Source organism: Ovis aries, chromosome 8 (genome assembly GCF_016772045.2).
Source record: "Ovis aries strain OAR_USU_Benz2616 breed Rambouillet chromosome 8, ARS-UI_Ramb_v3.0, whole genome shotgun sequence".
Classification (NCBI taxonomy): domain Eukaryota; kingdom Metazoa; phylum Chordata; class Mammalia; order Artiodactyla; family Bovidae; genus Ovis; species Ovis aries.
This window is the reverse complement of record NC_056061.1, coordinates 16651001-16668462: the sequence shown is the minus strand read 5'-3', so window position 1 is coordinate 16668462 and position 17462 is coordinate 16651001. Positions and strand designations below refer to the sequence as shown.

The 17462-nt window shown below is 40.2% G+C and overlaps 1 long non-coding RNA gene across 1 annotated transcript; it reads left to right on the top strand.

The window, feature by feature from the left end:
- Positions 1-6442: 6442 nt before the first annotated feature.
- LOC132660198 (uncharacterized) lies at positions 6443-16933 on the top strand. Its single transcript, XR_009601514.1, has 2 exons — positions 6443-6596; positions 15844-16933. It is a non-coding gene; the product is annotated as an uncharacterized LOC132660198 (long non-coding RNA).
- The last annotated feature ends 529 nt before the right edge of the window (positions 16934-17462 follow it).

Below are 17462 nucleotides of genomic sequence, written 5' to 3'. Positions count from 1 at the left end.
TCTGTGCAGGTGCAGAACCCCACAGGTGGTAGACACCTAGTGAATGTTTTTCTGCCTGGATAGGTGAACAAAACAGATTTGTTTACTGAGCTAGCACAACAATCATCAAACAAATAGGCAGTTTACCATTTGGAAGACCCTTCTCTACTCTGTTTTCCCAGTTACCCATGGTGAGACCTGAAATATTTGTCCTTTTAGAAGAGAAGAAGGGCTTTTTACACTGGGAAATCCAAACCAGTGGCAGGGTGCCTGCTTTGTGGAGGTTGCCTAATCCCTCCTGCTTTGGAATGCTCATTTGTGTTGGGATGTGAAGTCTCCTGCCTTGGCAGGGATCTTAGAACTACAGCGAAGGCTTTCGCTTCAGCACCCTTTCTTTTCACGTATTAAAAAAAAAGTAACAAGGTTTGACTGACACATTGCACTGAATACTTTGTTTTCAGATTTTACTTGCCTTTTCTAGTACATTTTTTGGTGACTTTCCAGGCAAGAATGTTGGAGTGGGTCACCATTTCCTTCTCCAGGGGATCTTCCCAATCCAGGGATCAAACTCATATCTTCTGCATAGGCAGGTGGGTTCTTTACCACTGAGCCACCTGGGAATCAGCTGTGATAATAAAACAATGACGCACAATCCATAAGAAGGATCCACACATATTCCCTTTAAGAGGGGTGCTCCCACGATTTCAACTCAGATTAGGTGGAGACATTGAACTCAAAGCAAAAGAGTTAGAACAGACTGTGGCACATTCTGTGGCCTGTGCACAGGATTATCTGCCTATCCTGCTAAGCTTCGCTCCATGGAGCAAAACATCTCCAAAGAAATGAACTGTTTTTTTCCTGATTGAAAAAAAAAAGCTGTTTTTTTTTCATCTCATAAATGCAAGAATTCATGAGATATTGAACACTTAAATCTCAACCATGAAGGTTTTGAGAGGGTAAACTATAAAAATGTACTTTTACAAATTTAAAGAATATTTGAAAACTTAATTGCCTGTAGCCTTCAAAAAGATAAAAATCTGTGACTGTGACATGGGCTAGATATCAGATGAATGGGATAGTAGAGAATGTAGGGGAAGTGGTTAATTTTGTGTGTGTTTCAAAGTTGTTCAAATTCTTGAAGACACACACACTCAGAGTCACATGCTTGAGTGAAACGTATCAGTCAACATATGTCTCCCTTTGGCCATTATTTTTAACCCCTGAATTCCACCCTGATGTTTTGTTTAGTTTTCTAGGTTAGAGGGATTTTTCCAAGTGAAAGTCAAGCATGGATCTGCTCCCTGTCACGTAAAATTTTTTTAAAGGTGTGATTTCAAAAGTTTTAAAGATTCAGCCCAGTGGAGGTTAATTCTATCTAATCCTTTTCTAATTCACCAAAAACTCAGTCTACTACTACCTACTACCTTGACCCAATATGGACTTACTTCAGTTCAGTTGCTCAGTCCTGTCCAACTCTTTGTGACCCCAAGGACTGCAGCACTCCAGGCTTCCCTGTCCACCACCAACTCCCAGAGCTTCCTCAAACACATGTCCATCGCGTCAGTGATGCCATCCAACCATCTCATCCTCTGTCTTCCCCTTCCCCTCCCGCCTTCAATCTTTCCCAGCATCAGGGTCTTTTCCAAGAAGTCAGTTTTTTGCATCAGGTGGCCAAAGTACTGGAGTGTCAGATTCAACATCAATCCTTCCAATGAATGTTCAGGACTGATTTGGTTAGGATTGACTGGTTGGATCTCCTTGCAGTCCAAGGGCCTCTCAAGAGTCTTCTCCAATACCACAGTTCAAAAGCATCAATTCTTTGGCGCTCAGCCTTCTTTATAGTCCAGCTCTCACGTCCATACATGACCACTGGAAAAACCATAGCTTTGACTAGACGGACCTTTGTCAGCCAAGTAATGTCTCTGTTTTTTAATATGCTGTCTAGGTTGGTCATAGCTTTTCTTCCAAGGAGTAAGTGTCTTTTAATTTCACAGCTGCAGTTACCATCTGGAGTGATTTTGGAGCCCAAGAAAATAAAGTCTCTCAGTGTTATATGGACTTAGATGTGACCCTTACTCAGTGCTCTTCTCTTTGAGCTCCCCCTAGAGGTGAGAGTCTGCCACTAACAACCGCTGTGGCCACTCACTGTCTTCTGAGAAAAGATGGGATAAACACACTGGAGGAGGATTGGCACTGGGATGATTGCTAAGAACATAACAATCAAACGGAAAAATAGGAGCAATATTTATGTGAATTTATTCCTCATTCCCTCTGCAGCAAATAAATATTTAGAGCATATACTATATGTCATAGATGTTCTGAAAAATAATGAAGTCACCAATAACACATTTCCTTCCTCTCAGAAAACTAAACGCATATAAAAAAGCAACATTCTGACAAGGTATAAAACTGCTGGAAACCAAAAAAAAAAAAAAAAAAAGGCAACATTCCTTCTGCTTTCCTGACATTTTTCACTAATTTTTCTCTTAGGTACTTCTTAAGTAATGGTGTTCTTCAGAACTCCCTTCAGATTCTCTTCTCTTCTTGCTTTCCATTCCTTCATGTATATACTCCCATTCATTCTTTTGGTTCTAATAGCCACTTGTTTTCTCAAGATTTCCATCTTTATCTCTCTGGTCTGAACTTCTCTTTGAGTGACAGGCTCATACTTTCTTTAACTTTTCTGCTGAAATTCTCCACAAGAAAGTTTCAAAGTCACTTCAAACCAACATACCCAAGTGACAACTCAAGGTTATAAGCATTTAACAAGAAATAAGCATTGTCAGTGATAAGCGCTATGAATCTAGAAGGTGGCTTTGGGCTGAGGCTGTATGGAGAAGTCTTATGACAGAGCTAAATTTGGGGAGGACTTTGAACAAGAGATTGTCTGTGGGCAACAGAGTGAATGAAATCAGAAGCATATCTATCAAGACTTCTTCAACAGAGACTTTTTCTGTCAACCCAATACTTTTTTTAACATCCAAGGTCAGCTTTGGCCTCTATTACAATTCAGTTTTCTAAAACAGAGAGAGAGAGAAAAAAAATCCCTTGCCTCACAGTAATCTTTCTCTATCTGCTTTTCCTCCTTTCCAATTAGAAAAATTGGAAATTGGAGACCTGATAAACAAAGATGAATCAAGCCACATTCCCCTCACAATAGAAATATACGTATTTTCACAAACATAGTTGGATTTCTCTACCCCTGAAAAACAGAAAAGGCAGTGCTGAAGCCCAGTTGAGAGTTGGCTCTTGAACACCAGGCATTTTCTTTATTCCTTCCGGAGCCACTTGAGATTGTGGATCTGACCTTGCCTGTGTCCCAGCCAAGGAGCTGAATGTAGCCTCTGACGTTCACAGCACTGCCCTGCAAATCTTGAGAAAGGCATAAAAGGACTGCCTTTTCTGTTCCCTCCCTTGCAGTGGTGCTTTCAGGGTAAGTAACTCTCAGCCCAAATTGGACTTTCTGTAATCCCATCAAAGCAAGTTCTTTTGATGCTTACTTCAAAATAAAAAAGATTTTTTTTCTTCTTTTTATCTTATGCAATGTTGCTATTTAGAAGGAACATGGGGAGGCTTATCTGCTCCTGAGTAATCACACTGATTGTTTTTCCTGTTTTACCTGTAAGTTCATTGATTCTTTCCTTGATCATATCCAGTATATAGATGGGTACAATATACTTTCCTTTTGTTTTCTTTTCTCTGCTCATATCATCAAACTCTTCTTGGGTACTCTCTACTTTTCCCATTAGAGCTTTTGAAAGTATTAACCACAGTTATTTTAAATTTCTTAACTGATAATTCCAAGTTTATGCCATATCTGAGTGTCATTCTGAGTCTTGTCTCTTCAAACTATTTTTTTCTTGCCTTTTCACATGCACTTTGGTTTAGTTTTGAAAGCTATGATGTAGTGTATATTAAGAATTGAAGCAAATAGGCTTTCATGTGAAGTTTTCTGTTCACCTGCTAGGAGTTGGATTGGGCTGTGTTGTTTGTTTTGGCTATAGGCTTCAAATTCTCTGCCGCTGCTGCTTCTCTAGTGCCCTTGATTTTGTCTCTCATTCATTTTGGGCTTCCATAAGAACTCTTCCTTGCATAGAAGCACCTTTCAGCCTTTTAACCAATAATCCATTGTTATTACTCTGGATCCTTGTTGGTTTGGTGGTAAGATATGGGAAGGGGAAACATTCTCTAATCCTATGAACAAATCTTTTAGTAGGCTTGAGTTCTTAGGCTGTGACTTTCATGGCAGTTTTTTTTTTTTCCTCTGAACGTAGAGCTTTATTACAGAAAACACAGTGGATCTCTGCACCTTTTGCAAATTGAAGCTTTTCCCTCCCCCTGCCAAAGCCATAAGGGGATTTTCTTGGTTTTTCACAAAAAGAACGTGGTGGGATTTCTGGAAGCAGAACCCATGAATGTGTGGGTGGTCCCCCTAAGCCAGTGCCCTTAAGGAATTTCTCACTCACATGCTAGCTCACACTCAGTCTCCAGTAATTCACAAAATTACAATTTGTGTTCCTACTAGTTTACAGTTCTAGAGGCTTCCTCCCCAGTAAATATATCTCAGCTATGACTCTGGATTCTTCTGTCTTGCTAGAATTGGGGAGTGTAGGTTTGCCTTGTGACTTCAGTTCTCTGACGGGTCCAAGGAAAGCCATGGATTTTCAGTTTGTTCAGCTTTTTCTTGTTGTATGGACAGATGGAACATCTTCCAAACCTGAGACATGTCACAGCTGAAAGCAGAGGGTCTCTCTTCTTCATCCTTTGCAATCATTAGTCAAAGACTCCCAATTTTATCTTCTGTCTCTAAACCCATCTTTCCTTTTTATCCCCACTGCTATTGCTTCCACGGTGTTTGTCTCTAACTTAGATCATTTCAGAAACTTTGTAAATGATCCCAGTGTCCTTAAATCCCTTCAAATGGTATAAACATACATCTAGTTTTACCAGAGAGGATCTCAGTTTATGCTGATTTTCTGAGCAGAATGATTACAGTGCTCCTTTTTCAGTTTCAAAGTGTGCCCATTTGGCAACCATGATGTGGTCACTCGTGATTCACTCAGGATTGTGAATCAGTCTTGCCCTGAATTCACTTCTGCCCTAAAATAATCTTTCTAAAGTTTAACTATGATCATATCCCTCTTCCGTATAAAATTCTTCAAGTCTATATCTTTAGATATAGACTTTATCTAAAGGGTAAACATTTAATGCCTTGTTAGACAAGGGCATCCAAGATCCTCCATGACTTGACTCCTGCCTTTTCTGGCTAGTTTTTGTCATGCCTTTCTCAACCCCTTGAATTTGACAACCTAGTGAAATAGAGCTATTTGGTATTCTTTGAGCACAGCATGTTGCTTTATACACTGTTACCTTTGCTCTGAAACCATCCCAGGCCCATTCTTCCTCCCTACCTACCATTCCCAAATTATTATAAATTATGGTTAATTAGTCATCAGTCATTCATAGTTACATTTTATTATAACCATTGTTTTGTAGACACTGTCACACATATACAAACACTACGCTACAAACCCATATTACACATGCCAGATTATGAACCCCTCGAGAGCAGAAACTACATCCTAATCATTTGAATTCTTTATGTCAGTAATGTAGGTGGTACTCAACTGTCATTCTGTTGAGCTCCATTAGGAGACAAGAGTGCTGTAAATGTTCTAGTTAGTAGCAAGGGTACAGTCAAATTATAGTCAGCTTTATAGAACAGAGTCAAAAGAGATAGACAAAAGCTATGGATGGAAGTAAATATAAATTTGGGCTGAATATGAGGTCATGATCTCATTTCTCTGTCTCTGCCTTTCTAAGCTCCCTATACCTGGACTCAGTGGTTCCTTACCTTAGAAACAAACTCACAGCCCTTCTTTCCCTTGACGCCTGCAACAGGCTTTGAAAGAAGACATTTCTGGACTTAAGTCCTCCTTCTTTCATTAATGATTTATGTAGTCTTCAGTAATTTGGGTGTCAAGATTTCATTCCTCAGAAACCTGAGAAGATTAAGATGGATTATCAGATTAGTTTGAGGAAAGTGAGAGAGCTGGTGGCTAGAAATTCTAAAAATAGGGTATATTCAGGTACAACCAGCTATCAGAATTTCCCATGAAAATTCTGTGCTATGATCTATAGAGCTTGTTTCGTCAAGAACCTTTCAGTTGCTACTTTATTGATTCAGTCTATATGGAGGGAAAATTTATTTCAGCCATAACTGATTTTTCAAGTAATTAATCAATCATCTGCTTTCTTCTACCTACCCCAAATAGAGTATTCTAGAAGCAGATGCTGAGATGGAGCTCAGAGTGCAAGCTGTTACCCATGAGGGAAAGGCAGGGGGAGAAGTGAAACCGTGAGACGGGCTCTGCAAAACCTTGACCAACCCACTGAGTTGACTGTGAAGTCTTTCCAAAGATTAGTCACAATAGTCAGGCTTTGTATGTGACCTTGCTCTGTCACTAATGTGGACTGAGCCGTAAGGGTGTGACCCCAGGTGAGGCAGGTCTCCAGAGCCGAGGCCTACTCTGAAGCAGCTGACAACTTTGGACCATCTGCTGACCACGCTCCCTGTAACTGGGCATTTTGTCATTCCCCGACGAGAAACCTAAGAGGTACATCTCTGTGTCTACCTCACCATCTTTGGCTCCGCTTTCTTTCCTATATACTGGCTTCCTTCAGAAGCTTTCTCAGAAGTATGGTGAAAGTTCACCAAAGCTTCAGACTTACATTTTACGAGCTGGGCAGCTTTAGAGAAAGAATTCCTTTTACAAAAGTTCTAGTTAATATCCTGAGATTGAATATTATGAGTTTGGCTTGGGGTCAGGAACTCACTTCCAGCCCCAGGGGCTGTGAGCCACAACTGCGCCAACACACAGGAAAGCAAGAGTGAGGAGATTCCCAAAAGGTACGTCGTGGTGCTGTTACCAAACTAAAGGTGAGAGGGGGTGGGAAACTGATGCCTCCTACCCTTCTGCAGGCCCAGATACTCATGCATCCTGAGCCTTTCTAGAGTGATCTGGAGGCCCCCAAGGAATCATGGGACACATTCAGTTATAGGTAGAGGATCTCAAAGACCACTGTTAACTTTCATAGAAACTTTCATTATTTTGAAAGACATGACCTTGAATTCTCTTTAAATAAGAGAATTTATAATGTTGTAATGTAAAATTATTGCAAATTCCCCTCTCCTTTTCTACCAATTACACCAACTTTCTGAAGTACCATTTTGCTTTCCTTTTGTTTGTGTTAGAGCGGAGAATAACTGTGGGATTCTGCAAAATACTGAATGGGAAACTAGTGCAAGAACGTAACAACAAAGAGCCTTTCATGCCGCAAGGAAGAGTACTTCTGTTGGCATGGAGAACCTCTACCACGGGGACTGTGAAACTGAGAATCTGTGAAAAGAAAGGGATTTCTATATTCAGGAAAACTGGGTACTTTTAAAGTAGTGTCAGTTTAGTGTGTGTGTGTACATGCGTGTACATGTGTATGTGTATAGGCACACAATTTGTCTCCATATGTATGTGCAAATCTTTTGCTTAAAATCTCTTTGGTTAGGTTTATGAAAGTTTTCTTTCTTTAGAGTGCTGAACTTACTGTTCTTAAATAGAGTAAACCAGGGCTTATACTCAGGAGGCACATGTCAATACAGGCACACTACTTATTAAGTACTGAAATATTTTTCCACAAGTTGGGAAATAGTATAATAATAAATGTGATAAGTATTAAAATTAGTTAATGAATTTCAGCCCATGTGGTTTTTCCTCAGAAACCACACACTGCTTTGATTCCAAGATTTTTAAAAAATTGTTTAGGTGTAGGCACTAAGGTCCAGAACTGGAAGGCCTGCTGAAGAGATCCTGTTATTTGTTTCAGGTGTTGAGGGATTTCTTTGGGGTTCAGATGTCCTTGGCCAGGAGAAGGGAGATCTCATATCATGTTATGGAGGAACTTGGTGACAGCTGAAGAATCTAGGAGAATCCTGGGGCACAGAGAGCACAAGTGAGGCTTAAACCACTCAGGTAGGATCAGGACAATTTGCTTTACTGGAAAACTTTTCCCTGGAGGGACTGACCTGACTGACCACTCCTGAGCCATGTGTAGAGGTTTATGAGGAGCATATCTTCTTGGGATTCTTTTCAAAGATCAAAGAATGTGAGATGCAAGAAGTGACTGTGGGAACCTCCTCTCTGTCTCCTTCCCACGGCCTCTGGCCAGTTCTCCCCATAGAGGAACCTCAAGATTCCTGGGCCCTCCCATCTCTGCCCCTGTCTGTTCCTGCACCTCTTCCAGGCACTGGCAACTCGTTGAGCCTGGTAGCAATTACCCTTGTTTCTCTTTCCCTCTTCTTCCCCTTTCTTCATTTGACTGCTTCAACCAGTCGTTTCCATCCCAGCACCAGTTATTCCCTGACTGGACGTCAAAGAGGCAACCATCTTGCTCTTTTTTCATGGAACAAAGCAGACAAACCATGCACATTCTTAGCTCAGGTAACTAGAATTGGCTGATAACCACTTCCCTTGACCCCTCTTCCTACCTCACTTCTGTTTTAATAAGATTTATTATTATTTAGGATGATAGGGCCTACAGGTAAGGAGACAATGGACGCTGGAAAAATAGTCTATTATACAGGCAGGTTCCAAGTGAGAATACACAGCGTGCCCCTGAGGGCCACAGGGAAGCAGTGGGAAGTCAGGAGTCAGAGGGGGAAAAACCTGTGGGCAAGGGCCTTTCTCATGTTTTCCGTGAGAAGGAATAGGTGAGGCAGGGAAGACAGGTTTGGGACTGACTAAGCTGAATCATTCCAGGACTTTGGAGCACTGGGGCTGTCCCCAGCTGTCTCACACCTGGCCCTGCAGTGACTAGGGCTACTGGATGACGGCCAGGAGTGTGAAAGCCTGATGTGGGAGGTGGTGAGAGGTGTGGACGCTGAATTGGTTGGTTTGTTTTGAAAAGAGTGGCCCTGGGAGGATGATTCCTCCTGACAGGGAGGAAAGCAAAGGAGGCCAAAGCAAGGTGACTCAGCAAAATTATCAGGTTGTTTGGATCAGGTGTCTCTAGTACAAGCACGTAGGGCACATTTTAAACCATCAAGTTTACAGAAACTAGAAATGCGATAGATACATTCTCTCTCATCTTTTTTTTTTTTTTTTCTCTCTTCCTCTGGCTTTCCAACCTCTATCAATAAGGTTATGACAAAGGGCCGCTGTCTTTTGCTATTGGATGGTTGTTGGAGAGATTCACTTGAATGGAGAAGTCTTTGTAAGAACTTTATATGAAAATCTCGGCTAGGAAAGGAGCATCATTTAGCTCTATCACCAAAAATCACACTGATGATTTTAAAATCATTAGAATGACTTGACGAATGAATTTTATTATATATTTGAATATTTGGTAAGCAAGATATACAAAATATAGAGAATATAATTGGCTCTTGAACAGCACAGTTTTGGATTAGTGGGTCCACTTAAATGTACATTTTTTCAGTGGCAAACTCCATAGTACTACGAGATCCATGGTTGATTGAATCTGGGAACATGGAATGATGAGGAAGCATGAATGCAGAGGAACCAAGGATACAGAAGGCCTACTATAAGTTATATGTGAACTTTCGAAGTTGGCACCCCTAACTCCTGTGGTGTTTCAAAGGTCAACTCTATTTATTTGGAGACTAGAAGAAATACATTTTTACAGCCTTGATTTATATATTAAAATATAAATTTCTGTATTGTATATTTTATAATACAAATGTATTCATATATCAGATATTAAAATTTTCTATAAATTTAAATGACTAAACAGTTTTTACATATTGTATTCTTGTTACCCCCAACTTTCTAAAACGCGATTTTCTTTCAAAGTCTGTTTAAAGCACTGTCTTCTTTTTACAAACTTGGTCATGATCATGACTTGTATCTCTTCTGTCTGCCGTTGCCTGTCCCCTGTTGTTGTCCTTCTAATTTTGTGGTGGTAAGATCACTAGAATTCTCCCCCTCCGTTCTAAAGCAGTCATACTTTTCTAGGGATGAGTCCATATCAGAATCACTGCAAAGTCTCCTCTGAAGTGTTTGTTCCTAATCCAGACCCTCACCCAGCTGCACACACAAAAAATATCTCTATCTAGGAGATATCTGAATTTAATGAGAAATTTTTCTGGAAGTATATCAGAATCACTTGGGGCAATATTGACCTAACGCAGAAAAAAGCTAGGAACTGCCTGTCCTTACCTCCTCTTCTAAACTGCGGACCTTGGCACTGAGCAATGTTCCTTGACAGACTGACCTTGGTCATGGTGTTCTAGCATTGCTCACACTCACTAATACAATCCAGGTCACCGCTGGTACTTGCCACTGGGCTTCTACAGTCTTCTCCAAGTCAAAACTGTTACTGAATATTTCCGGAAGCAAAGCTCCTTTGGCTGGGTTTTCAGGTTGCATCATCTCTCTCCCCTTCTACACCCCATTCCCAACCCTGCACCCCCCATGCTACATGCCCAGCTTGCTCACACTCACGTCCATTGAGTCAGTGATGCTATCTAGCCATCTCATCCTCTGCTGCCCTCTTCTGCTTTTGCCTTCAGCCTCTCCCAGCATCAGTCTTTTCCAGTGAGTTGACTCTTCGTATCAAGTGGCCAAAGAATGGTTTTTTATGTCTAGACAATGTAGATAGGGATGTGTTAGTCATCCCAGCTACATTTGTTCTCCTCATAGAGTTTATATCAAATACACTGGCCTTTTTTTTGGCAGCTATTTGGATTTAGGGCATCTCCCCCCTCCATTATATTTGGAGGAGCTGTACCTTTTCTATCTATCCATCCTTCCACTTGGGCTTTGAATTCTTTCTGCTTTCTGCTCCTCAGAACTCTCCCACATAATTATTTAATAAGTGTCTACTTCCCACACTGGATTGTGATTTCTAGGAGATCAGTGATCTTATTCTATTTTTTATACCCACTGCATCCAATGCTTGGCAGAGTGCCTGGCACAGAGTAAGTGCTCAATAAATGTGTATTAAGAAAACAAATGAAAAAATTAAGGCCATTGAAAGTATGAGACTGTGTGATATAAACCCCATCTTAGAATCTACCACTATGTTACTCATAACACAACTGAGTGACTTTCACTTTTGCTTTCATTATGTTAGTCAGACTCTCAAAATATATTGAAATGATGAATGAAGATGCTTGGAGGGATAAATAACTCAATGTCATGTCCGAATTCATAGACTTCAGCCAGAAGGTTAGTGTTCAGTTTTAGAGGAAAGTACTCTGCATAAAGGTTTAGACCTAAATATAAGAAACCTTGTGTGTGACTCTCTGTGACCACATGGACTGCAGCCAATCAGACTGTCCATGGAATTTTCTAGGCAAGAATACTGGAGTGGATTGCCATTGCCTCCTCCAGAGGATCTTCCCAACTCAGGAATGGAACCCAATTCCCCTCTGTCTCCTGCATTGATAGACTAATTCTTTACCACTGTGCCACCTGGGAAGCCCATATAAGAGGCTATATCCCTGAGTAAAAGTTAAGACAAGTCCTCATCATGTACAGCACTTCTGAGCTCATTTTGATGGTCAGTACCCACATTCCTTTTAAAAAATATGTTTAGATAATATTCTCCTTTTCATGTTGGCAAGAAAACAGAATTAGAGTGACTAAAGGACTCAACACAGTTCTTAACCATGGCCCAAGCCAACAGAAGGCTCATTCTGAGTGCATTTTTGGGTTAGTCCACATCTTCATTTATTATGGAATGTCACTGGTATTTCCTGCTTCCTCAAAGAAACTCAAACCCTAATTGATGTGTCAGTGACTCGAAAGGACAGGGCTGTTTTCTCTCTCTTCATCCGTAGAACAAAGAATCTTCCCCTCTCCACACACAAAAAATCCCAAATAAGACCAGGGGGACTAACAACTTCAGCCCCGATTCTGTTTGTCCTGTAACAGTGCTGTCCAGTGGAAATTTAATACCCATCATAAATATGAGCCGCAGAAGTAATTTAAAATTTTCTAGTATTTAAATTTAAAAGTATGGTGCAAATAATTTTAGTAATGTATTTTATTTTATTTAACATACCAAAAATATATCATTTTAACATGTAATCAATAGGAAAAATGATTAGTGAGATATTTTATACTCTTTTTCCTACTTTGAAATCTGGTGTGTCCTTTATAATTACAGTATGTCTCAGTTCAGACTAGCCATATTTTAAGAGCTTAAAGCCACATGTGGCTGATGGTGACATGCTGGTCAGTATAGTTCTAGAATGTGCTTTTGGGCCATAGTTTTCCACACGGGCGGAAGAGACATCCCATTCATCTTCACTGCAGCCACTGGCATCCAAGTGAGGAAAGGTAACCTGTTGAAACCTCTGAAAAGTTTTAAGTAGATTCAGCAAATAAGACCTGTCAGAATGCTTCAGGGGTCACCAGGTCCTGCTCACCACAATTGCAGTTGCTAATTTAAGCACAGCTTTGCTCCAGGATCGCCCAGCTGAGGCCATTCTTGTATAAGCCAGCATTCTGTCCCTGTCCAGGCTGCAGCCCTGCCTGGGAATGGGGAGGATTCTTTCTCCTTTGGTATTAAGCACAGCCAAGGATGATCAAGCCAAAACTGACCCAGTGTCTCAGGGCCACAGGCACTTGCAGGCGCGCTCACATTTTTAACTCTGAAGATCATGTAGAATCCTTCTGGGCCAAGTACTTATGCACTTTATGTGTGCGTGTGTGCTCCGTCCCTCAGTCGCCTCAGACGCTTTGTGACTCCATGGGCTGTGGCCCTCCAGGGTCCTCTATCCATGGAATTTTCCAGGCAATAGTACTGGAGTGGTTTGCCATTTCCTCCTCCAGGGGATCTTCCCGATGAAGGGATTGAACTCACATCTCTTGCGTCTCCTGCATTGGCAGGCAGATTCTTTACCACTGCACCACCTGGGAAGCCCTATAATGCCTAGCATATTTTTTAAGGAAGACTTAAATAGAGAGGGCTAATGAATTGATGAAGAATTAGGGAACCAATCTATCCTGACATGAGAATTGTTTAAGTGTTCTTATACCGTAATACATAGTTGAACCTGACAATTACACAAAAGAGTCTGATATTTTCTGGGTCATCTTGATTAGGGAGTGGTTGATGAGAAACTTTAGCATAAGATGATTTTCTTGATTTTCAAAGTGTTTCTTAGACCTCATGTGTCGGCAGAGCCTGCTGCAGGGACCCTTGAGAGAGGAAGGCAGAGAGTAGGGATCAGGGATACAGCCTTCAGCCAGAGCAGCTCTGTTTGTTTTTCTTTTAAGGTTTCTGGGCAAGATCTAGTACGGATAAGTGGTTTCTGTGCCAAATTTTCAGAAAACCACCCACCTAAGGGAATTGTCTCTGTTTTGATTCAGTCTGAATTTCCCTGCACTCCCGATATAGCATTTTTATCCTGCCATCTGTGCTGGGATGGCCACTTTTTCCATAGGGCCTTTACTACTGAGCACTTAGTTTTCACTGGTGCAATTGTGCAAAGAAAAGCCTTTAAGTACCACATATTTTAGGTTCACTTTTTATTATTTTTTAAAGTAACTCATGCTTATTGTGGTAAAATGAAAGAAAGCTAGATAGAATAAAGAAGAAAATAGAAAGCTTTCATAATTGCATCACACAAAGGTAAATGATATTAACATTTTGATATATTTTTTCTGAATTATAATATGTATATATTTTAAACTAAATTGGAATCATATTTTACACAGTTTTATGTACTTTGGCCACCTCATGCGAAGAGTTGACTCATTGGGAAAGACTCTGATGCTGGGAGGGATTGAGGGCAGGAGGAGAAGGGGACGACAGACGATGAGATGGTTGGATGGCATCACTGACTCGATGGACGTGAGTTTAAGTGAACTCTGGGAGTTGGTGATGGACAGGGAGGCCTGGCATGCTGCGATTCACGGAGTCGCAAAGAGTTGGACACGACTGAGCAACTGAACTGAACTGAACTGAACTGAACTGAACTGAACTGATGTCTTGCTTTCCTCAGTTAGCATCATATTATAATCATGCTCCTATTTCATTAAAGCATAACTATTATTAGTTTTGAAATTCTTAATTCTATGTGTGCCTCATAATATACTTAATCATTCTTCTATTGTTGAAAATATTGATAGTTCCAGATTATTTTTGTTAAAATTGATGCTTCAATTATCATTCGTGTAAAACATGGTGTTTTCAATGAACATTCTCACACATAAATATTTAACTACTTTTAAAAATTCATTTTCTAGAAATTGCTAAATAAATAAACTTTCTAAATATCTTCTTTCATGTTGCTCAAATATTGCCCTCTTGTATCAAACTACAGTCCCACCAGTAGTACGAAAGTGAAAGCCACCCAGTCGTGTCCAACTCTGCCACCCCACGGACCATACAGTCCATAGAATTCTCCAGGCCAGAATACTGAAGTGGGGGTAGCCTTTCCCTTCTCCAGAGGATCTTCCCAACCCAGAGGTAGAACCCAGGTCTCCTGCAGGCAGATTCTTTACCAGTTGAGCCACAAGGGAAGCCCAAGAATACTGTAGTGGGTAGCCTATCGCTTCTCTAGCAGATCTTCCCAACCCAGGAATCAAACTGGGTCTCCTGTATTGCAAGCAGATTCTTTACGAACTGAGCTATCAGGGAAGCCCCACCAGTAGTATATATAAGTGGTAATCTATTCTCACCCTTCCTGAGTTTGAGTTCAATACTTCAATTTGATATTTTTTTAATTTTTAAAAAATTATTTGCAGGTCATTGACAGCTTGTTAAGGGACTTGTACTTCATTGTCTGAACTATGTTTCCTTTTGACCATTTTTCTTCTGATATGTTAATAACTTTAGTTTTATTTATTTATTTTTAAATTTTTACTTTTTTAACAACAAAACCATTTTGTACTGAGGTATAGCTGATTAACAATTCTGTGGTAGGTTCAGATGAAAACAGGGAAGGGACTCAGCCTAAACCTCCCTCCCATCCAGCCTGGCACATAACACTGAGTAGAGTTCCATGTGCTATACAATAAGTCTTTGTTGCTTATCCATTTTAAATAAAACAGTGTGTCTATGACCTTCCCAAAGTCCCTAACTATCTCCTTCCCCTGGCAAAGTTCAAATAACCTTAATTTTATTTATAAGAACATTTTATATATTAAAAGTATCAGATCTTAGCCTATCATAGTCTTTGCAAAAACAAATGATCTCAGGAATATCCTGTTGATCTAGTTGTTAAGTCTCTATGCTTTCACTGCTGAGCCTGATTCGATTCCTGGTTGGGGAACAAAGATCCCATAGGCCATGCTGCCAGGAAAAAAATAAAAACATAGTTTCTCTTTCTCTTTTACTTTTGCTAAACATTTTTTTTTTTTTTACCAGCATAAGTTTGATCATAAGAACTCTTCTAGTCTCTGTTTATTCTATCACTCCAACAAGTTTCATCCACATCCATAGCTTCAATTATTATATATTACATTAATGATTCACAAGCTTACATCTCCAGCCCAGGGAACCCAAGATCGAGAGGGACTGGCTCAGAGAAATCTATTGGTTTGACTTTTATCTAACAGAGTGGAAAGTAAATTAATAAGAAGGAAGCCCATAAGGTTTTAGAAGTTATTATATCAGCTTGAACTAAAAGATAAAGACAGCACAAAATTAAGACAGGCCTCTGAAACTCCAGAGCATATATTAGGTTGGTGCAAGAGTAATTAGGGCTATTGCAGTGTTGAAATTTGCCATTTGATATTGGAATACATTCTTAAGTGTAGTTATGTTATACATCATTTTGATGTGCTTCTATCACTTTATGTTTCTTTGCTAAAAACTTATTGTCTTCCCTGATAGCTCAGCTGGTGAAGAATCTGCCTGCAATGCAGAAGACCCCAGTTTGATTCCTGGGTCGGGAAGATCGCCTGGAGAAGGGATAGGCTACCCACTTCAGTATCTTACTGCATAATTTACATGTATTTTAGACCATGGAAATGGTGTTAGACAAAAAGCAAATTCAAGAGATTTTCTTATTTGAGTTCAAAATGAGTCTTAAATAAGCAGAGACAACTCAATAACACATTTGGCCCAGGAACTGCTAACCAGTGTACAGTGCAGCAGTGATTCAAGAAGTTTTGCAAACGAAATGAGAGATTTGAAGATGTGGAACACAGTGGCCATCCATTGAAAGTTGACAACAACCAATGAAACGGATCCTGTTATAACTGCACAAGAGTTTGGCAACACAACCGTTCTACAGTCATTTGGCATCTGAAGAAAATTGGAAAGGTGATAAAGCTCTATAAGTGGGTGCCTCATGAGCTGACCTAAAATCAAAAATATCATTTTTGAAGTGTTGTCTTCTCATTGTATACAACAACAGTAAACCATTTCTCAATCTGATTGTTACATGTGATTAAAAGTTGAATTTATACATACAACTACTGGCGATGACTAACTCAATGGTTGGACTGAGAAGCTCCAAACTGTTTCCCAAATCCAAACCTGCACCAAAAAAGTTCATGTCCACTGTTTGGTGGTCTGCTGCCAGTCTGATCCACTGCAGCTTTCTGAATCCAGGCAAAGCCATTACATCTGAGAAGTGTGCTCAGAAAATTGATATGATGCACAAAAATTTGCAGCACCTGCAGCCAGCATTGTTCAACAGAGTGGGCCCAATTCTTCCCCATGACAATGCCTGACCGAAAGTCTCACAACCAACACTTCAAAAGTTGAATGAATTGGTCTATGAAGTTTTGCCTCATCCACCGTATTCACCTGATCTCTCACCATTCAGCTACCACTTCTTCAAGCATCTCGACAACTTTTAGCAGAGAAAATGCTTCCATAACCAGCAGGAGGCAGAAAATGCTTTCCAAGAGTTGATTGAAATCCAAAGCATGGATATGTATGCTACAGGAATAAACTTATCTCTGATTGGCAAAAATTTGTTGATTGTAATGGCTCCTATTTTGATTTGTTTGAACTGAGTTATAATGATTTAAAATTCATGATCTGAAACCACAATTACATTTGTACCAACCTAATACCCCTGTCTATGGGGTCGCACAGAGTCGGACACGACTGAAGCGACTTAGCAGCAGCAGCAGCAGTACATATATATACATAATATCCTATTGGTTCTGTTTCTCAGGAGAACCCTGACTAATGAAGAGGGGATATAATTTGTGTCCTTACTTCCTAGATCTTCAATTGAAATGAACTATATTCAAGGAGTTGTACCCAAGGAAGTACACTGTTGCTGCTGCTAAGTTGCTTCAGTCGTGTCTGACTCTGTGTGACCCATAGACGGCAGTCCACCAGGCTCCCCCGTCCCTGGGAAGTACACTAGCTTTTATTATTGGACTTTATCTTGTAAGCCAATGTGTGACTCTTTGTCTTTTGTCAGAGAGACGTCCAAGGACTTTTTTGATTGATTCTAGGGGATGTTGCTTGTTTCTAACATTTTAATCATA